The sequence below is a fragment of the Chenopodium quinoa genome, unplaced genomic scaffold (genome assembly GCF_001683475.1).
Source record: "Chenopodium quinoa cultivar QQ74 unplaced genomic scaffold, ASM168347v1, whole genome shotgun sequence".
Lineage (NCBI taxonomy): Eukaryota > Viridiplantae > Streptophyta > Magnoliopsida > Caryophyllales > Amaranthaceae > Chenopodium > Chenopodium quinoa.
The window spans coordinates 7,276,268-7,293,368 of NW_018742345.1; positions in this window are offsets into that span (position 1 = coordinate 7,276,268).

The following is a 17,101-nucleotide window of genomic DNA, read 5'->3' on the forward strand; positions in this document are numbered from 1 at the left end:
GATCATTGGGCCGCATATAAAGGTCAAAACGGGCCTAGCTTAGTAATTTGGCCATAACTTCCTCATTATTTATAGGAATTCGGCTTATAAAACACTAGACTTTCCACACACTTTCATTTCATTTGATTATGATTCGACGTGAAAGGTATTCATCACCGGGTTTGGTTTTGGGGAGACACATATGGGTGTCTACAGAAGCCCTCACTTTGTCTGAGTTTGGAGAAACGTAAATTTCGAAATCAAAAGTCAAAGTATCGATAGGGACGGAAAATGATTCAAAATGTTCTGCGATCCTATACCATTCTTGTAACGCCGATACCTGCAAACTAGTGTTAGTTAAAATAGATAAAAGAGTTAAGAAACGCGTATCTTGCACCGTTGAGCACACGTCTCTGAAGGTAACTGATTGCTGTTACATTTTCTGTTGTGACAACCTTCTAGAAGCTAGGGAACATCATCTTGCTGTTTTGATGTTGATATGTCTACGCGTCTCTGAACAAAGAGCTTTGAATGATATGCCCACGCGTCTCTAAGCAAAGAGCTTCTTTTGTTTGACGATCTTCCTCAAGCTAGGGGATACCACCTAAAGACTGCTACGCTTGAAACTGCCTCTAATTTTGTTGTGATAATCTTCTACAAGCTAGAGAATCCTATCGAAGATTGCTTCGCCTGAAACAATCTTCTAGCGCTTTGTGACCATTTTCCGCAAGCCAGGGAACATGATCGAAGATTGCTTCGCCTGAAGTTGTCCTCATTTGTTGCGATAATACTTTGAAGAGTATCACCGAAGACCAACGCCTGTCAATCCAATAAAGTTTGCTCAAACTTTTCTTTTGCTATACCTGTGCGTTGGCGCTTTTGCTGCTTGTGAACCAGTATGTCGGTGCTTCTAAACTATGAACCAGTATGTCGGTGCTTCTGTTTGTTTGTGAACCAATATGTCGGTGCCTTTGCAGTGAGCCAATGCGCTTTAACCTAAGTGAGAGGATTATTTATTAGGTCGATCACTTGATGTGATTGTAACCGAGCCGATTACTAAATCATGTCAAATTACTTATAGGGGGCTAAGTGGCGTACCAAGGAACCAAAAATTGTTTGAGGTCGAAATCATCACTCTGAGAGGCTTCACGTTCTGTCGCCATTGCAACATCACCGGCGCCATGATTTTTCCCAGTCGCTCGACGACAGAGTTGTCATGCAATGCTGCAGTTGGGATTTCTGCATAAATCCCCTTCTTCCCTCATTTCCCTGCTACTGCTCTTATTTCGTTCGAGTTCCGCCACGAAACTTTGAATTGCTCATTCTCGCTCGTTTCTCAACCAAATTCGCTCAAGTTTGATGCAAATCAAAGCTTTGTTCATCTAGTTTTCTAATCTATGTAAGTTTTTCCCAAACTCACTCGAATTTTGATGAATTTCGCGCATGTTCATTCACGAATTTCTTGAAAATTCGAAACTTATATTGCTCAATTTGCTTTGTTTGTCAAATTTTATGCCATGAAATTGCTTGATTATGTTTATATATTGCCTTGGGAGTATTTTGAGACTTGTTTGACTCAATTTGGTAAAGAAACAACGATTCACCATTGTTGAACCTCTTAAGGTCGGGAAAGCAATGTGGCTCGTTCTTGATGTTTTTGCTAACAATTCTTGTTCAATTTGTCACAATAATTATCATAATATTGTGAGAAATTTTTTGGTTTCTTGAAAAATGCCATATATGCTTGAATTGAAATTGTGCTCTGTTTTATTACTACGTACTTTGTTTTTTGCGAACATAGTATCATGCGGCTAGGCGAACCTTAGATACTATAGAACCTTAATTTTTGTTAATTTTGCACAATGTAATATAGCTAGGAAGCGAGGTTTCGGTTCCTGGTCCCGAGACACACGACGGGAGCACGATCCCATTTAGGAGGACACCGATCCGTCCACCTTTCTCGGTCCCTTCCCTGAGTGGGACGAGCGGACACTGTTCTTTTCCCCCGAGCACCATATTTCAGAGAAGGTGTATCGAGGGATCGTTAGTGGCAGGACACGTAGCCATGGCTTGGGCAATGACACCCTAGGCAAGCTGTACGGCAAGTATTTCAACGCCGATAAGGGGCAACACCTTCTTTGGGAGTCTTGTGGGCTGACTTCCATGTTTCGGGCCACGCAGGCCATGTACTCATTTGACGCGAGCCACCATGTGGTTTGCGCTTAGGTGGAGTTCTTTTGGGACACAACCAACACTTTTCACTTTCCTTGGGGTAAGATGACTGTCACCCTAGTCGACTTCAGTCTCATCTTGGGACTAGAGTTTAGCTCGAGCGCTGCCGTTTGACAGCTCCATCAAAGTTTTCTCTCCTGTGATTGATGAGCTGTTGGGTCCGATTTCTGTTCGGGCCCGCGCTGAGGTGGAGCCATCACGATTCATCTCTAGGTGCATTCGCGGGTGTGCATCTTTGCACTTAGTTTGCTGTCTGGGGCATTTTCCCGTGACAAGGGTAGTCGGGTGCTGCTTTACTACTGTCCGCGAACTTCAGCTGATCGGGACCTACAATTGGGCCAGCTTGGCCTGCGTTGACTTTCTACGAGGATTGCGAGACTCCTGTCAACACTGGTCTTACACAGGAGACATCGCTCTGTCTAGCTTCTGGTGAGTCGTAGAGGTATACTTTATCTCTTAAAAGTTAGCTATAAACTCTTATTAGCACTTTCTGGTATCTTTTTATCTTTGTAGATGTGGTTCTACGAGTACTTTCCTTCGCTTCCGCTGGCGAGACCATCTCCACGCCAGTTCCCCATTGGCGCCTGTTAGGGAGGTCGCTTTAGTAACCAGGCAAGTACTGCCCGTGTTCGAGAGCTGATCCTCTCGGTATGTTCTTTTGCATAGTTGACATCTTTATATCGCTTTTGGTAGAGCTTTATCCTATAGAAATTCTTTGCAGGAGGCTGATGTATTATACCGGCCATAGTGCGGTTTGGTTAATCCTGCGCTGGCTGCGCAATACACTGCTGAGCGTCGATACTTCCAGGGGACGTATGAGGCGGCGGTGTACCTAGGAGAGAGAGTTTGTATTAAGCACTCCTTAGAGATTTTTGTCGTCCTTGCTCCTCCGCCACGCCACATGTTCCATGATGCGATGCTACTCAACTTGCCGGAGAGGTCGCCAGCTGGTACCCCTTGGCGATCTCATACTAGCTCGAGGCAATGCTACGAGAAGGATCTATTGCCGTTGTTATCTTCCTCCCCTGTTCTGTCTAAGGAGGCGGCTGTATGATTTTTATCTTTTATCTTTTGCTAAGTAGCCCCCAAGTGGTATTTTATTCACTTTGGTTTGCTTTTTGCCAGACTGAGCCTACTGAATTCGTTCCCCCTCGTATGTCCATCCACTATCTATGGGCCTATTGAGGACATGATCCCTCCGGCTCTCGAGGATCAGCGTTTCGTAGAGCTATCTATCCCTCGCCACCAGACTCGGGTGAGTTATTTGCTTGCTATTTATTTATATCTGTCTTGTATTGTTACTGACTTTATTTCTTTGGCAATTCTCGCGCGAGGTGGTTACGGCGATGGCGAGGTGCATAGACGCCATCCGGAGCCAGCTCGTGAGGATGAGGAACGTGGCTTCTTGTCGCCGCGATGACACTTTCGGGAAGTAGCTTTTCCACTTTTTTCTGCATTGTTTATATTTCCATATCCTTTGCACCTGACTTGATTTTTTGTTACAGGGACAGCCTATTCCTTCCCGTACTCGGATGAGACCAGAGGCTCGGAGAGAGCCGGCTAGGTCTAGCTTGAGGCGTCGCTGCACTACTTCAGGTTGTTGGGGTGGCCAATCTGATGGTGCTCAGACTGAGGCGGTGGAGGGCTCGGGCTCTTCATCTGAGAGTTCGGCCGATGGGCCAGGGAGAGGCGACATCGGCTTCGAGAGGTGGTGGGACGTACAAGGTCGGCTTGTCGTCGCAGCAGCCTTAGCTTCTACTGATTCATCACCAGGGCGACCTTGGGTGGACTGGTCCTGAGTTCAGTTTCCCTCTTTCTGGTAAAACCGGAGCTGGTGGGGTGCATACTCCTCGGTCTGCGCAGTTCTTTGATATGATGAACATTCCTCATCATCTGCGTCCTCTAGCGCCATAGTTGTACCTGTGTTTATTTATTCTGACTTTTATAGGACTTTGCCTGACTGACACATTTGTTAGACATCTTTTGCATATACAAACTTTATTTATTATGACTGTATATATTATCTTTGCATTTATTTTTCATTTTTATATGATATGTGTGTGTGCAAAAAATTGTGATACAATTGTGATTAATTTTGCGCAAAAATTTCCGTCATTTTTATTACTAATGGAGGGTATCCGACTTTATCCCCCAAAAAGAAAAAATGAAAAATGAATTGGACTTAAAACAAACCTAAATTTGATTAAGTTTGAATAAATCTAAAAAGAAAATAGAAGGAAAATATATTAAATTAATATACATGGGATATTTAAACAAAGGGCGAAATTGTAAAATCCTTAGATGATTACCATGTTGAAGTCAACACAAATCATGACATTCCATTAATGATTGTTCATTAATTTTTTGACATTATTCATCAACAAACTTGCTTAAAGTGAATTCGTATTACAAGGATTAAAAAAAAGGAAATAAAACAATCATTTGGACTTTGATTCATTGTTTGAATGCTTGGAAGAAAAGGTTTAAGTGAACGCACTCAATTTCTCGTGACACACATTACTAAATCATATTCCACATTCGAATACTAGTCCAATCATGGGTGACAAAGCAGCATTGGATAAACTTAGAGAGGAACTCCAAAACCTAATGACCTTACGAGAAGAAGAAGCCCAAATAAAGGCTCATAAAAAAGCGAAAAGGCTAAAATAAAACCTGAAAAAGAAAAAGAAAACATTCTGCAAGAAAAAGCAAGAGCCGAAAGAGTAGAGGCCTTAAAGAAACTTGTCCTTCGAGCTAATTCAGGGAATAAGTACTTCAATTATGAGCTTGCACCACAACCTAGTGGCAAGACTCTCCTAGAAAAGTTCTTGACTACGAATTTGCCAACCTTTAAGGTTACAAAGAATCCTAGGACTCACTTAATGAGATTAATTGGAATTATGGCATTGAAAGGGATTGAGCCAAGCCTAGCCACATTACAACCTTGTAAAGGCCCTCCTTGAGGTGGACCATAACCATATACCAAAATCATCATTCCTTGAAAATATGGTCAATCTTAGGCCTTTACATATGTGGACCTAATATTGAGTAGTCATGCCCATACATAAAATGCATGAAGTGTTGAGTTATGTTTACAAAATCATATAAAAAAATCAAATAATTTGGATGATTTGATAGTCATTGGATTGATGACACCATTTTAGTAAAGCGATCGAATCAAACTAAATTCGATGTTTTACATGTTTTTGGCCAAGAAAAATGAGATGATTAATAACTTTAAACACTCATCTTATTTTCTTTTAATAATATGTCTATTTATTACCGAGGTAATTCAAGTTCTATATACATTGCCTGGAAAGAAAAAGAGTTAACACAATAAATTGATTTGATATATCGGCAGATTCAACATCAACTTTAGATGTCTTTTACAACTCTTGAGCATTGGTATTCTCACATATCATATGTCCGTAAACGTGGGATGTCTCCATCTTCTCTAAGTGAGGAACATTGATTGAACATGTTCACTACATGAAAAAAGTGATCGTTATCACTATCACACGCATAACTGACTGCCAAGTCATCACGATGATTCAAATATTAAGACAATGATCCTTAATTTTTGAAAACATGTCTAATTCTCTTTATTTATATATTCTTCTATGGGAAAGGTTGATTCCCCTTCCTTTTTATTCAAATCTGTCTTTTTTGTTCATTTCTTTTTTAGAGGGTAAGTTGGGATGATCCCTCCCATTTGGCAACTAAGTACATGAAAAATAGTATAATTTTTTCGCTCTTTGCCTCGAACCGAGGGCTAAAAAAAGCCTGGACATCCCCACTTCTCTCTATTTACAAATTTGAACACGCTATTTTTGCTGCAAAATCAATGTCATGCAAAGCTTATTACGAACCATCTTAATAACATTAAATGATAAAGGGAAGAATACCACTTCCTATTATTTGACTAAGATAATTAATTATGTTACTTGATCTTATAATACAATTCATGATAAAACATATGCAATATTTCACAAATTAAAAATACAAATCTTGGGGCTTCAAATAAGCATGAGAAATATCTCCTAGCATGTGTATACATGAATTGCAAAAGCCAACTAAGGTTCACTTTTCAACTTTTGTTTTGAAATAAGACCATATTTTGGAAAGTGGTTAGAACGATTTTATAAATTATTCTAACGCTCCACCAAATCTTGGTTTGATAAACATTCGTTTTCAAACTAAGATGCTTATTTAATTGAAAGAACTTCACTTTCAATTAGCAAAATTTGACTATGATGACAAACACTATAAAGAAAAGCATAAACAAAATCAGATATAGGAAAGTTTGCTCCATTTCATATCTTTGTTGAAACAATTTGCAAATTACAGCTTACACTAAAAGAAAATAACCTTTTCGTAGCGATTATTTTAACCTTTAGTATCGATTATAATTGCAACAAAAAGCTTTCCAAACGAATGGTCATTCGATACAATTTCCCTCGTTGCCTTAGCTTTTAGTAGTGATTTTCAATATCGCTGGGGTTGGCCTCAAAAATCGATACGAAAAACTACATCCAATTGTGGTGATTATTGTAGCGGTTATAATTGCTATAAATGTTGAACTTGTTTTCTTTAAAAACAATCATACATATTATCTTCACAAGATTCAAAAATTCAACCTCAAACTCTTATATTAAAAGTTTCACCAATAAACTGTGACATATTTTATGTATTCTTTGTTAAACAATATTAATATATCTAGTGTAGAAAAGGCTTTTCGTATAGATTTTTAGGATTTAGAGGCGATTGTAAATTATACGATTTCCCATAATTTTATAAATGTGAAAAAAGTGTGGATTTGTCTTATTATGATTTCCGTATCAATTTTATAAGGGAAAACCATGGGGATTGTAAAATGATACGATTTCCTTAATTATTTCACAAACATACTTGCATATTGTAGCGAATGTACAATCGGTACAAAATAATCGCTACGAAAAGACAATTTTCTTGTACTGTTACCTTCATCAATCTTGGACAAAAAAAAATCACACTCAATTACGAGTTAGACTTTTCTTTCCATTTTGGGTCTATTTTTGAAAATAATATGATTATGTATTTTGCCTACGGACTAGAAAAAGTTGTTTTTCAAAGCAAACTTTCGTTTAAATTATTGGGCCCTTTTCAAATTTTGAATTCTAGTTCGAAATAATATGTTTCTAACAAAACATAGTATTCTAAATTTCCTTTCTGAATTTTTGTTTCATTTTATCAAATAAATAAATTTTTAGATTCTTGGTTACCGTTTGGATAATACATGTATATACATAACTATTTCCAAAATGAATGAACTAAGATTCGACTTCTTCTTGACTTGACTTGCTCTCATTGGCTAAGGGATGGTAAACAAATCACCTACAAGACCAATAAAAGATTGATAAGAACAAAGAAAATATTTGATGTTCTGAATCAACTTTTAGAATAAAATCACCGCAATGATCTTTACAAACGTTTAAACATTAGATAGGATTGCTAAACCTTAAACACAATTGTTTTTGGTTTGTAGATATAGCCAAGCAAAGAACTAACTTGCTTTCTTGAACATGACTTTAACTAAAATGAGAAGGCCATGTAATTATCCTAAATATCTCAAAACAAAAATAAGATACATAGGTCCATCTCAATATCATTATTATATGAATGGCCTAAACAATAGCAGGTCATTAGAACTACCCCAAATTGGGGGCTCCAAGACTTGTGAAATAGCAAGAATGCGCATAACCTGATATATGGAGACTCCAATATCCACGAAATAACAAAATGAGATATTCATGCCATTTGAGCTACTTTTGAGAATTGCCTAAACTGTAAATGGTTTACGTAGATCTCGAGCATTACAATTTTCAAATTTATCATAATGATTTAATAATCATGATGTTCCTTTGAAAATTAAGTTTGCAACTGAATTTGGCCATTACACATGTTAAATACTCAAGCTATTTTAAATTTCAAACTAAAAAACTAATCTTAGTGCATAATTGTTGTTTTAAATACTTCAAATTTATTCTAGAGATTAGCGAGTATGACTAGTATAGACCAAAAGAAACAAAATCATGATGCATAAAACATACTTGCTCACACGAAAGTTTAGTACTCAATCATTCTTCATGAAAATTGTATTAAGACACTTTATTAACATAAGACAAACAATTTCATGAGTTAGAATGTAAACAAAAGACTCCTAAATTAAGGAGTCTTCGTTTTAAATTATTCCTCCATTGTTGCACACATTGGAATTTCGCAAGGAGGATAACATCTACTTTCTTGAGCTTCAAAACGGTAACAAAACTTAAACTCAAAAGAAAGAATTCGAAAGTAGCAAGAATAGAGGAAAAATTTGAACAACATTTCATTTTCCCTCTTACTTGTTCTAATGAATGACCATTACTACAAGGCTTAGAAAATTTCTTTGTTAAAACTATTAATGGTCAAAACGATCCAAACACACTAGTTTAATTGTTACCAAGATCCTAGCTGTTATTATAATAAGACAAAATACAAGATTTCTAGACCCATTTCAAGCAACATGAAAGGGTTTAATTATTAAAAACAAACAAGTCATCGAAGTCACCCAACATTGGGGGCTACAATATTTGAAAACATAAAATGGGGGCTCAAAAGACTGAAGTATAGCCACACTACTCTAAGTCGATGATGTCTTCAAGAATTTCCTAAACTAACTAGTTTTGTGGAAATCTTGAAATCACGGTTTTATAAGTGAATAATAATAACCATCGATCATTTTTATCATTAATAAAACCAATTTTGCAACTTACATGTGAAAAAAAATTAAACATGAGTTGAAGAATAATTTCATGCTATTATCAAAAGTTCAAAATTTCATAATTTTAATGCATAATTGTTGTTCTAAACACTTCAATTTACATTAAAATTAACAAGTATAGTCTATGTGAGCATAAAAATGAGAAATAAAGTTCGAGCACAAATTAAAAATAATCTTATGCATGCTCATACAGGATCAATACTTTATTACTTCACATTAAATTTGTTGCAATATATTGCTTAAGCATGTCACAGCAACAAACAAACAAATTCATGAAAACAAGTTGAATCAAACACCCCAACTTCAAGTTAGGATTCTTCATTCGATTTCTCCATTTTATTGACCAAGATCAAGGTCTGGTAAATTAAAAGGAGCAAGATTTACTTTCCTTATCTTTAAACGACAACCAAAAAATGGAAAGAGATCAAAATTGGAGAAAAAGGAGAAGAAGAAAGTGAGCTGCATATCGCGCTTCTCCAATTCATTTACTATTTATATGTTGCGCGCAACGCATCAAGTTGCGCGTGGCATCCTAGCGCAACCTAGTTTCTTGCGCGCGCCTGGCCTGCACAACCCACTGAGTTGCGTGCGGATAATGTTCACTTTAAAGACCGGTGTTTGAATTTCAATCCGTTCGATTAATTTGTAACGGTTTTTGCTCGTTGTTAGACGCAATGGCGCACAAATTATCAAGATTCCTTTTAATTGCTTTGCATTTTGTTGTTTGTTTTCTTCTTTGATAGTTTTTTGCATCATTCGGCATGCACATCATGCTTTGTGCCTCCCCTAAGCATACGTTTTGAACGTTTTTATAAGAGAGGCTTAAGACGTTCCGTGGTGGTGCTTTACGTAAAAGCTCCCATAGACAGGTTTGTCATTTTATTGTACTGAATTTATAAATGTCTGGTCTTTTCTTCCTTTTTCACGTCCAAAGCAAAAAGGATGGCGTTATCATACAGCGTAAAATTGTAAGGCGTTATCAGACATCGTAAAAATGTATGGCGTTGGTGTTGCGTAAAATTTCACTTTCTCCCAGCTTTTAGGAGATTTACCTCTTGTAACTAAAAGGTAGAATTACTTTACTTTAGGCGTTAGCTAACGAGTCGACAGGCGCGCCGAACCATTCGAGAACAGACACTTCTTGATTGGAAGAAAATACGGTAATTAGTGAGCATACTGGCTTACCGGACAGTTAAGGTGTCGTTCACCCCCTGTATAAAGAGCAACAAGCAAATTGTCACATCTATGTAGGCATGTGCCCCCAGTCATGAGACACGTGTACTCATCTTATGGACAAAACTACTAAGAGAGTTGCCGATTTTTGTTCTCTCTCACAGGATTTGGATATATGCCTCTAGTCGTGAGACATGTATTTCTATCTTGTGGACACCGAGTATTGTGTTTTGACAAGTGAATTGTCGAGAAATTTATTTCGGCTACGAAAGCCGAAACACTCTTTTATCATCATTTCAAACTTGTGAAAATCACGTTAAAGTTTCAATGACATATCGAGGGACTTTAGACCAACAATGACATGATTGGGAGGACATCATCCCATTTAATCCTTCTTAAACCGATTTCTTCTCATAACATGACATCACCCAGAACACCTTTACTTGTAAAAGCGTTCTACAATTGCAATGGATCAATCTAGATTCTTTAGCGCGTTAAGACTAGAAAGTACTCTGTTCTAACCTTGAAAGCTATTTGTCTCAAGCATTTAGCAAACCAAGGACCGTTTCGACATCCTTAAACATTTGAAAGATTCTTTATTCTTTGAGAACTTTGCAGAAAAATTCTTGGATTTATTTCCTTGGCTACTTTGATCCTCGTCTATCCTAGACTCAATCAAAGTGGGGGATAACTGTAGACATCTAATTTTTTCCTCCTGTCCCAACAAGAAGTGCAATGACAATAAATAAAACCATCTTCGTGTTAGATTAATGGGAAGAACACTTGTGGATTACTGATTGAATTGCAAGAACATTAAAATAAGCTAGCCTAACCCAAAAGCAAAAGCATTACGGTCCAATCAACTAAGCCCGATCATAATTAGGCTTAAGCTCGAGCTTAACCCAAATAATGACAAATTTAGAGGCGCCCAGGTTAAAATGGGTTGCGCGCAATTGACCATCGCAAGAGATTTAGTTGCGCTGCTATAGGCAGCGTAACAGATTGTCTTACGCGCAGTATTATGGTAAGATTCAATTTCATGTTTTTATAAATTCTTAATCTTCAGCAAGCGCATCACTAGAGGTTGCGCTAGGGGTCGCGCATAACTGTGAGTTGTGGCAGAATGCTCAAAACCCTAATCATATCCCTTCCCTATAAATAGGGGATTAATACGAGGCTCAAACACACATAAATTAACTTAAATTACTAGCAGAAAACTTGTGAACTTGTGTGCAACAAAACCCTCTTGTCCTAAACACTCACCCCACTTAATCTTTCTTATTACGGTCATATGGTGGAGGTTCCCAAACAAGAAGGAGTCCATAAGTGTTGTAAACGAAGATCTAGCAAAGAGAAGTGGTAAGTTCCCGAGAACCTAGATCAATCAGCTTTATTTTTATTGTTTAAAAGGACTTTAAATAACTAATTAGTGTTGTTTGATCACTTTAAACGGATTTCTAATTAATCAATTTCACATAGTATCTTGCATTAAAAAAGAATAGAATTGAATAAATTATTGTTGAGTGATCACTTAAGCCAAGGCGAATCTTGTTTATTTTGTTCCTATCATGAACTTGAATTAAATAAAGAATAACGAATTTGCAATGTAATTCCTACGTGATTAATGCAAGTAAATAAAATCAACTAACTTAGTTTTAGGTATCACGTTGCATATATTGTTTCGTAATAAAATTGTGAAAAAAGAAGTGATAGTAGAGGCCGTAACTAGGGCTAGAATAGCGATTCCTCCCTAAAGGGAACATTATTTTAGTACCCTTGCTCCCGAACTCATTTCTGGTTTATGTAGACCAGTTTGGGCATGGGTAAACTTACGATTCATGCTAATTATACCTTGAACTGTACTTGGGAGAAAGGCATGAACGAGGATTATGAGTATTGACACCCAAATATGTCTCCCCAAAACCAAACCCGGTGATGAATACCTTTCGCGTCATTTGATTATCGAACAAGGTGAAAGTGTTGAAATTGTAATGATGAGGACGTTTCTATTAAAATATTTCTTTTTCAGTTTTCTAAAAATATTTCTTTTCTTACACCTATTTATGAAAAATAGCCAGTCTAATTTGGTTTGGTCCATAATAAAGGTCCACTAATAGTGTAGTTGGATTAGGTTCGAAAAGAGCTTTCCAATGATATATTATAGGCCCAATTCCGATGACTTATGAGGAAGTTATGGATTAAATTAGATTAGACCCAATGAATTTCAAAGGTGGCTCGATGATCTAGAGGAGGGCCTATTAGCTATTAACTATTATTTTAAAAGAATGTTTTATTTTGAATAAAATATATTAAATGTGATTTTGAAAACTGCTCAGACGCATGATTACCTGCAACCGGTCTTGAAGGTAATTACGCGTGGACAAGAGCTTTACTTTTGGACCAGCATGAGACGACGGAGTCGTCGCCAGGCGACGAAGCTCGTCGTTTGGCTCTGGCTCATGTCGTTTGCGACGGGAGAAGTTTTATTGCGATTATGATTTTCTTTGATCCCGTGCTATTTTTCTTATAAATAGGGGTCGTTTCTCCCTATTTAAAATCATCAACACCTAGAATTTCCTACATCTTTCTCTCTCTCTAAAAGCTAGAATCTTTCCCTCTCTCTCTTTTCTTTTTCTAAACCTTCCCTTTTGCAAACAAAATTCCTCATACTTTAGCTTAAGAAACGCCTAGCCAAGTTCGAAGTTTCCTTCGCCCTACACGTAAAATGGACAAATAATGTAGGGAGCCGCCAAAAAGTTTTTAAGGAATTTGTAAACCGTTCACAGATCATAAAAGGCAACCACGATTAAGAGATAACGAAAGGCAACGACGATTGATCCGTGAAGGTTACACCCCTTTTCATAATCCATGAGATTATTAACTCCATATGGTTCGAAACCACGAAAGGAGGATCGGGGATGATGGTACGAAGTGAGTCATGGAGTCACAATCGCTCGTATCGGCCTCTACTCGATTCTTATAGTGAAAAATGATTCCTGCGATTTTAAAGGCATACAAACAAAAATTCAATTTGCTCCAATCTATTATTAAGCTAAAATGGTTGAATATTAATGCAACACATAATTCTAAAATATTAGTGATCACTTGAATTAATAACAAGATTAAAAAGGAACCTAAACCGGTTATCCAAATTATCTTATTAGGCGTGATTTTCAATCAATATTCCCTTTAAACATGCAATATGGTGATCATAATAATAATAGAATAAAGATTAATATTGGAAGCAATTTAACAATAATAGCGCTAGTCAAATCAAATAATAAATTAACCTAATCTTGATATTAGCAATATAAAAATAAAATAAGAGTAATTAAATTAATTAATTACTCACATTTCGCGCGTTCCTTTAAATTGCTACATCATGAATAAATTGTTAGTAACTTGAATAAAAAATATAAATCAAATGAAAATTAAATTAAATAAATGTAGATTTAATTTGATCCAAACCCTGAGTTATTGGTACCTTTCACGCCTTAGTTTAAGGACGGAACCTCGGGTGTTGTATGGACTCCTTGGAGTGCTTAAGGAAGAATGGTATTATTAGGAATATAGGTTTAAGGCTTAGAATAAGAGAGAGAGAGAGAGAGAAGAAAATGATTTTTGGTGTAAAAGAGAGGAAGAGAGAGTGATTTGATGCCCTGAACTGTAGAAAGAGGGGTCCTATTTATAGGGAAAATGACCAGGGGGAACACACTGAACCCTATAAAGATAAAAACCCAAAAAATTAACACTGCGACATGACATTTTTCACCGTGGCACGGTGCTAGGCACCGTCAAATGGGGCACACTCCCATGACACGGTGGAAAACAGTGCGACACGGGAAATAATTAAGGTACGGGAGAGAAAACGCGTGAAGGGTTCGCGCGGAAAGGACACGGAGATGCCCCGTGTCACAGCACAGGCACCGTGACACGGAATTTTCCACCGTTTCACGGTACAGTACACCGTGTCACGGTAAAAAAAAGTACGCGGGAATTGCATGGAACATCCCCGTGTCACAGAATGGGCACCATGACACGGGAAATTGTACGGTGACATGTTGCAAAATCCAGTGACACGGTGGATTAAACGTGCAAAATCACACAAAAAAGGCACCGTTCCACGGCAATAAGCCCCGTGACACGTCAGTATTTGCCGCATCGCGGCGTTTTAGCTGCTGCGCGGTAATTCCAGTTTTTTACCCGTTTTTAAAATCATTATAACTTTTGATCTATAACTCGGAATAAGGCGTATAATATATAATTGTAATTCTTATCAAGTTTTCTTTACAACCCAATTATAATAAGGTCAAAATGATTTGTAGATTTTAAGATTTGACTGTTTTAGTGGAAGGGTGTCGGTTTTGGGCCGAGTTTAGTGTTTTGCTCATATCTTTTTCGTTATAGCTTGGAATTGGGTTTATGATATATGGTTGGAAAGCTTATTTTAAGGAATATTTAACCAAATAATAATTGAATCAAAATTATATAGCCATAAAATCATTTCATCTCGGTTTTGTGATGTGGATAAGGAATGTGGATAACAAGTTATGATTTAGGGAAATGAGCTAGGAAATGGATGGGTTTATGAAATGTATTGGATAGAAAATGGATTTAAGAAGTCCAAAGATTAAATACTTAACCGAACCAATAATGAAGGTGAAAGGTGTTCATCATCGGGTTTGGTTTTGAGGAGACATTTTTAGGTGTCTACAAGAACACCCTCCTTACAATCGTCATAAGTATACTTATCATTATGGCTATCGGAACCTATTTCCTCAACCATGAGTATTGTGAGTTTTCTTGTATTAGTAATAGTCCGATTTAATGTTGTCAAACATTTGTCGTAATAGGCAACTTAGCTTAAAATCGAAGCGCACGGGCCACATTCATAAATATGACAATGTTTGCGTTCAATCACATTCATAAAAAGAATTTCAAGCCTGATTCCGCATAAAACATATACTAGAATGGTTGATTGCATGCAAACAAAAAGTCAATACTATTTTCATGACGACTACTAGAAATTCCCAAGAGGGAACAAACCACTTGCATTGACGAATGCCCAAGATGCTCTTGCCATAACAGACTTGCATCCAAAACCACCACTTTTTTTGCCTGCGGATTTCGGACACAAACTTGCTTAAAACTTCTATAAGATAGACATACAAAATATATCAAATGTACAATAATATTAACATAACTAACCAATAAACTTCTAATAATAGTCTTAGCCATTATCATAGTGGTGGTAGTAAAACTTTAGCTATTTCCTTAAATAATATTTAGTTAAATAGATAAAAATAAAATTTTAAACATAAAGTTAATTTCTTAAGTGTTACATAAGTATCTTACCAAGTGAGCCAATATTTTTTTAAATGGTTAAAAGAGGGCAATATATTAACTATGCATAATAAAGTTTATGGCAAAGGAATAATCCAAAGCAGCTTACAATAGGCCCCCTTCATGATCAGGGTGGCTCTTGGGTGGGTGAATTACCACCCCCATTATGCATAGAAGCTAGATTTGTAGTAGTAGCAGCATTAAACCTGTAGTTAGAGTTATTACAGACAAAAATTGGAGCCATATGCAGCTACAAAATATTAACAAAAGTACTTAGATAGTTCCTGCTGAAAACATTGCTAGAAGTGTGAGGTAGATCCAACACAGCTCTTCTTGCTACTTTGTCTGCTTCCCTGACTTCCCTCCTGGTAGCTTTCTCTAGCTTTAGCCTTCCTTGCTCGGCCAGGTCTCTGCAAATGACATAGAAATTTTCCATTTCATCCAGGTAGGGAGTTAGTTGATGTATTCCAAAAATATCTCCTTGACAGTCTGACAAGACCTTGACATCATTCCATCCTTCTAACGCTGCCCATTTGATAGCAGATATGATTGCAATTGTCGTAGCCAATACGGCTGAAATTAGGGATGCATGGATAACTATTCTTTTAACCCAATTTTCCTAATTATCCCTGCAGATACAAGTTATTCCCACATCCATATTTTGTGCATGGATGGAAGCATCAACCATTGAACTGATGGGTAAGAAGAGGTGATGAAGGGGCTTAGATGATTTGCATTTGGTACTGGAGAGAGCTGAGGCCTAGGAGAGATAGCTCAATAACAAAGTGTTTGAGGGATTCAATCATGGTTTGAGATTAGGTGGATTTTTTTGTTGAAGACCCCGTCATTCTTTCTCAACCAGATTCTCCAAGTAATAATAACAAAGCTTACATTTTAAGGAAGATTGAGAAAGGGGTGCAAGGTTGTATGCTCAAGGTTTGCAATCCACCAATCCCTATAAGAATTAGAGAAGGGGGGCTACAAGAGGTTGAATGATATTCCATATCTACTGGGCTCTATGGGAGTCTTTGAATATGTGAATGTTAGTTTCATCCACACCAAGGCAGAAGGGACAAAAGCCCGAGGTTATTATTTGCTTATAATGGAGATGATAGGTAGTTGGTAACCTACCCCATAAGCATAACCATAGGAAGAATTTTGAAAGAGGAGGAATGTGCAAATTCCAAAGGTTTTGAAAGAAATAATTCTGATTTTGAGGTGGGAGCTTTGAGCTCTAGAGATGGTGATATGCTTTGGCAGAATTGAAAAACGAACCCTAAATATTATGTTGGTATCATACACATAACCGCATAGAAGTAACCCCAATAATGACTCATAAAAATATGTGTTTAGTATTTTACTATTCAATTATTGCATTCATCTCTCTTTGTCTACCTTTTTTTTTTTTTTTACAAATTTGATCTCCTTATTTTTATCAAATTGAATCCTCGCATTCACGCAACAACTTCAAAGTTGTTTATGTGTTTATCATATATCCCCTCTATCCTATAATAGACATAATCAAACTTTGCATACATGCGAGATAAACTAATGCAATCATATTTAAATATT